This window comes from Hordeum vulgare, chromosome 7H (genome assembly GCF_904849725.1).
Source record: "Hordeum vulgare subsp. vulgare chromosome 7H, MorexV3_pseudomolecules_assembly, whole genome shotgun sequence".
NCBI lineage: Eukaryota > Viridiplantae > Streptophyta > Magnoliopsida > Poales > Poaceae > Hordeum > Hordeum vulgare.
In genome coordinates this window covers 26,405,817-26,411,669 of record NC_058524.1, presented here as the reverse complement: position 1 = coordinate 26,411,669, position 5,853 = coordinate 26,405,817, and the positions used below count along the sequence as shown (strand labels likewise).

The following is a 5,853-nucleotide window of genomic DNA, read 5'->3' as shown; positions in this document are numbered from 1 at the left end:
GCTTCAATTAACACCTATTATCTTGTGGATAGAGAGAGAAAAGTAACTTTTTAGTGGGCCCCATGAAAACTAGCTCCAATTAGTACCTCTTGGGTGGGCTAGTTTTTTTGGGTGAGTTAGATGCAACTAGCTCCAATCTAACCCTCATGTTTGGATACTTTAGTGCTATTTGAGCCCCAACTAGCTCAAACTAACTCTAGCCTATGGATCCAAAGGGCCATCGTCTCCCCACTAATCATTGGCCATGTTTGGATCCATGAGTTAGAGTTAGAGTTGGTTAGATTGGACCAATCTAACCCCAAAACATCCAAACAGGGAGGGTTAGAGTTGGTTAGATGCATCTAATCCACCCAAGAAAACTAACCCATCCAAGAGGTGCTTATTTGGGATAGAGTTGGGTTGGGCCCACAAAAAGTTACTTTTCTCTTTACCTCCACCACACCAAATCCTTGATAAAGGAGCCAAATGATTGGAAAAGGTGCATTTATTGACAATCTAACCCTTTCATCCAAACACCTCTTTGGTTAGAGTTAAGCCTAAACTAACTCTAACCTCTAACCGAGTTAGAGTATCCAAACAGGGCCATTGTCATAGGAGTGAACATATCAGCGCCGCGCACCATACCAAGCGTCTTCGGACAGGCCACCGCCGTTACCTCCGTGACCACGGCCCGCCCCTGCCCAGGGATCTCCGCCCCCTTGCCTCCCGTCAGGCGGTCGGCTGGCGCTACCACGCCTCCAGTCTGGACGGTAGAGGGTGAGGAGGAGGTTGCGAGCCGTCACCTTTCCCCGCCATCGCCGTCGATTGTTGAATCAACGAGTAGAATCTCGGTCCCGTGAGGGCCGAACCCCAACGGAAATGCGATCGAACCACGCGCTCTCGCATACATGCTTGTGATCCTCCCGATGATTTATAACATTTCCCACGTTGCAGCGGGCACTAGCGATCGTTTGTTCAGTTGTAGCCATATGGGCAAGGTACAAGGGGTTGATCAGTTATTTGTCTGGCGTGGTTCTTATGGAGGATAACACGTTATTCTTCCCTAAAAGATAAATTGTCACAACTGAAAAATAGTTGAAGTTGTTCTCAACACTTGAAATGAACATTCAATCACCCGGTGTACTTCGGATGGGAGGAGTCCAGCTGGGTCGAATTGTGCCGTGTTAAGCAACCTGGATATTGTGATGTCGGTAGGAAAGTAGAGCAACATGGTGCACGTGTTCAGGCTGCTTGACAAGGACGCATGAGCGCCTTCGAGAATGGTTTCTTGTTGTGAGTTTGGGCATAAACATGCGAGAACCTAAGAGTATTGGAACTCAACACTGCATTTCATCCTTTTTGTGACTTCTGATGGACCAAATCAGACTATAAATTTTTGTTGCAAAATAGTGTGCACATCTGTAACTGGTCGAGACATCTAATCATTCATGACAGACCATTGACCGAACAACAGCGGTTGGAGAGCAAATAGTGGGCGGCAGCACCGATCCCAGTTAGCAATTCTAATCATTCTGTATTGTGCTCTCACCAAGATAGAGTAGCTAACTAGTATTTCAGGAAATTAATCTTTCACCCCATGAATTGGTCCTTAGCACTTAAAATCAACTTGGAACATTTGACCTTCTCCAACTTATGCCCAAAGGTGATAGACTAAGATAACATCATTGCATCACTAACGAGCTTTTATGCATGCAGGGGTATATCCATTACCACCAATGTTCTCGAAATTCAACGTAATTAAATGTTGAAGCCCGAAAAATGGAATATGTTCATTCTCAAGCTTTGATTTGGAATGTGGTCACGTCATCAGAGAACACATGGTTGATCTCTTCTCTTCTCTTCTACTACAATTCTAATGAAGATTCAAATGCTCGTATTTCCTGAACGATCGCTTTTCTCTCATAGAATTCTTATGCAGGTTCAAATACCCACGCAGCTCGGTTCCCGCTATCTTCAGGGGAAGCGGAGCACAGTGGGTATTGTGTCGTGTTAGACAACCAAAATCTGGTGGAGGCGACCCGGCTGCTGGCCAATGGGTGGAGCCTACGGGAAGCAAAGACATACCGGCTAGAAACAAACAGGAGAAGTGAGGATCCATGAACAATTGTCATGGAGTATTGTCCTTTAGCTATCCATGAGCTACTGCCTAGTAAGTGTAGTGTTAAAAACATTCTTATATTGTGAGACCGATAGGAGTACTGCTTAGCACACACATATACCAGCTTTCGTTACAGATCGAGTGATTGATTCAGGAACCACGCTGTACCTTGCTCGCGAGCAAGCTGCTACCATATCGACTAGCCTTGCTGGTCGGTGCTGTCGTCTCTAGGATTCTAAACCAATGGGGTGGCGAAACGATCGCAACTACTCCCTTCGTTTTCAAATATAAATTCACTTAAAGATTTTATTAGAAAATACATACGCATGTACATAGATATATTTTATAATCTAGATTAATTCATATTATTTTATAATCTAGATTAATTCATATTATTTTATATGTAGTCTCCCAATAAATCTTTAAAAATAATATATTTAAAAACGAGAGGAGTATGAAAGTTTATTTTCAGCCGAAAAAGCAGCGTCATAGCATTCGCAAGGTTCACGCTCTTTCCAGGTCATTCCCAATGACAATAACCTAGAAATACATCATTGCAATACTGAAATATTAGTGGTGCATCTCTCTTGGAGCCCACACGTGTTCACCATGTTCCTGATGCCTCTCAAACTCATGACCCACAGATTTTTTCAGTTTTGGTCAAAGTCGATATTCGAAACATTTCTTTTTTTATAAGAATGTTAAACCCCTCGCCTCTGCATCAATTGATGTATACAACCATCTCCTATCTCCTATTTACTAATTGGAGGCACCTTTCTGATAATTTCATTAATCCACATCATTAAAATTAACTAGACCGTTGGATTATAAAATATACGCCCAGGATCAAAATAAAACTTCCGTAATATGGATGACCCCGTCCCACAAAGAAAGGCATCTAACACGTCTATTGTTTGTGGTATACAGTACAAATCAAAATAAAAAAAGCAGAAATCCTCACGTCAAGTTAAAAGGGAAGCCTGGATACGTTCCCTGGAAGTAAAAAAAAGGATGCCTCAAGTAGAATAAAAGGAACGCATCAATAGAAAAAGAAGAGCCAGAGACCATGCATATCTCCCCTAATAATAAACCACGAGTCATTTCTGTCGTACGTCGCTGGCGGTTTTGCATAAAAGTCCTTCTATTTTCGGGTATTCAACCCGCGGTCCTTTTGTGAGTTAAAAAACGTTATGTTTTTACGTAAACCCCCTTGCAATCACCATCGGGCACCATGGCTTATCCATTCCTGTCCTTCACAGAGGACCGCCGAGTGGTGGCGTGGACGACCAGGACGGGGGCGCACTAGCATCGCCGCCGCCGCTGGACGCCGCCCCCGTCTCCGATTGCGGTGATGGCCTCGCCCCGCGCAGCTTCGCGATGACCTTGTCCCTCGACGCCCACCTCTCCGCAGCCATCATCTCCTCCTCCGACGGCGAGGACCGCATCAGCGCGCTCCCCGACACCCTCCTCTGCAACGTCGTCTCCCACCTCCCCGTCAAGGACGCCGCCCGCATCGGCGCGGGCTCTGGCGCGCCACCCCGCTCGCCCTCGACGACGCCCACCTCCTCCCGTCTACGGTCTCCGCCGCCGCGCTGGTGTCCCGCGTCCTCGCCTCCCACCCAGGCCCCTTCCGCACCGTCCGCATCGCCAAGATCCCCATCGACGGGTCCAGCGAGGACGACTTTCCTTGCGCTCGTGGAGTGGCTCGGCCACCTCGCCGACAAGGGCGTGGAGGACCTGACCCTCGGCAACCGCCCCTTCTCCTTCGACGTGCTTGTGCAGCATCCCGCGACCCTCCTCCGCTGCGGGGCCTCGCTCCGCCGCCTCTACCTCGGCGTATGGCTCTTCCCCTTCACCACCGACCTCCCGCGCGGCCCCGACGTCTTCCCCAACCTCCAGGAGCTCGGCCTCTGCCACGGCATCATGGAGGAGCGCGACCTCGAGTACGTGCTGGCCTGCAGCCCCAAGCTGGAGACCCTGGCGCTCGTCTCCAACTACGGCTACCCCGACCGCGTCCGCGTTGGCAGCCGCAGCCTCCGCTGCGTGCTGCTCTGGCATTCCCTGCCGGACGAGGTCGCCGTCGTGTCCGCCCCAAGCCTGCAGTGCCTCATTATCTACTACACGCACACCAGTGAGGCTGACGGGGTCATCAAGGTCAAGATAGGCCATGCTCCCCAGCTCGTCGTGCTCGGCTACTTGGACACGGCCACCCACCAGCTTGAGATCGGCAACACCATCATCAAGGTAGTCCATCCTATTCTCACAAATCTTTGAGCGTTATCCTATATATCTGGTTTGATTTGCTGCATTTGCATGATTGTCTGATTGATGTTGCGATAATGTGCAGGCTGGGGTGACAAATGTTTGCCCGAATACAGTGCTTCCAAGCGTCAAGGTGCTAGCTCTCAAGGTCCGTTTCAGAGTGCCTAAAAAAGTCAGAACTTTGCTCTGTTTCTTGAGATGCTTTCATGGAGTAGAGACCTTACACATCATGGCTGTGAATATGTGCGTGCGTGATAGCGAAGAAGCCGTTGTTGGAGGGGTCATGCCCAGCGCCTTGAGTATGAACGCGGAAGTGAAGGCGTCTTCTCGGAGTTTCTCGAATTTGCAAGTTAAAACAAGAATAGTTAGGCCGAAGATCCTGTGTTACTTGTTCCTTTTGGGACTATAACAGCATGCGACATCAAACATGAAACCAACCGAAAGAAGTAATTCTCTCCTATGCTATCTATTTACCTCCTGGACTTGGAGAAGTGTCCAGCACCGAGCTCACACTTGGACAGCAGGATGAGGTGGCGCATGCGGAAGCAAATGACAACTCCTTCCTAAGCTCCAATGAGATTAATAGCACATCTGTCAAATTAGACAAGGTAGATACATTGGATGCAAGAGCTAATGAGATTGCTTGTGAAACTAAAGTAAAACATGCTAGATATCTGTTGCACTACCTGGTGCCTTGTTTGAGTGACCTGAACAGGGATCAGATGGTTGAGAGAGAAATTGAGGCCAAAATTCAAGGTAAACTCAATTCTCCAGAACATGTGGAAACTAAACAGAGTTGTGCCTTGCAACTAATTGTTAGTACTTACCCTGTTTTCTGCCAAACAGGATTGGAATTGTCTGAACTGAGTGTTGAACAGGCTGACTGCCGGAATGATGAGAGGATGTTCTTGTACTGAGTGCTCCATTCATTCAACTTTGGATTTTTTTTTCACTTCCTGTTGTTATTTTATACTTTGTACTGATGATTTTTTCTATTTGTCCAGTGACAATTGCAGAACTTCGATCTTTGATCTGCATAGAAGCTGTCCAAACTGCTCATATGAATTATGCATTGCGTGCTGTAAGGAGCTTCGTGGAAATAATCTAGAGGGCTCTTGTCGGGAAGAGCTGGTGTCTTATCCTAATAGAGGAATCGACTATATGCATGGTGGTGATCCATCGCTAGAGTTGATAAACTGCGTACAACCAGACTTTTCCAGTTGCTAGCCTAAGACTACCAAGTGGTGTGCTAATACTGATGGGACTATAAATTGCGCCCCACCTGAACTTGGGGGTTGTGGTGATATTGCCCTTAAGTTGAGGCAGATGTTTCCAAAAGATTGGTTAAATAATCTCGAAAGGGATGCTCTAAAGTTGAGTAAGCAGCTTGAACCTTCTGATATTGTCAGCGGATATACACATGAATGTCCATGCTGTACTAAACATGAAAATGCAAGGCATGCTGCCACCAGAGATAGTTCAACAGATAACTG

At 47.3% G+C, this 5,853-nt stretch overlaps 1 pseudogene; it reads left to right on the top strand.

The window, feature by feature from the left end:
- The first annotated feature begins 1,758 nt into the window (after nucleotides 1–1,758).
- On the top strand, nucleotides 1,759–5,587 carry LOC123408086 (annotated as a pseudogene).
- The last annotated feature ends 266 nt before the right edge of the window (nucleotides 5,588–5,853 follow it).